Here is a 384-nt window from a genome sequence, read left to right on the forward strand (position 1 = left end):
CCAGATGCCACGATCTTTGTTTCTTGAATGTTGAGTCTTAACATTCACTTTAACTTTTTTACTCTCTTCTTTCACTTTCACCAAGAGGCTCTTTAGTTCCTCTTCGCTTTCTGCCATAAGGGTGGTTTCATCTGTGTATCTTTCACTTTTATCAAGAAGCTCTATGTTATTATTGTTCTCCAGTTTGTGGGTCACTTACCTGGCAGGTATGGGATTTGATTTTACTGTGATTGTGCCCTTCCTACTGTCTCGTTGCAGCTTCTCCTTTGTCTTTGGATGTGGGGTATATTTTTTGGTGGTTCCAGGGTCCTACTGTTGATGGTTGCTCAACACCTAGTTGAAATTTTGGTGCTCTTGCAGGAGGAGATGAACATGTGTCATTCT

Source organism: Bison bison, unplaced genomic scaffold, assembly GCF_000754665.1.
Source record: "Bison bison bison isolate TAMUID 2011002044 unplaced genomic scaffold, Bison_UMD1.0 scf7180017864537, whole genome shotgun sequence".
Lineage (NCBI taxonomy): Eukaryota > Metazoa > Chordata > Mammalia > Artiodactyla > Bovidae > Bison > Bison bison.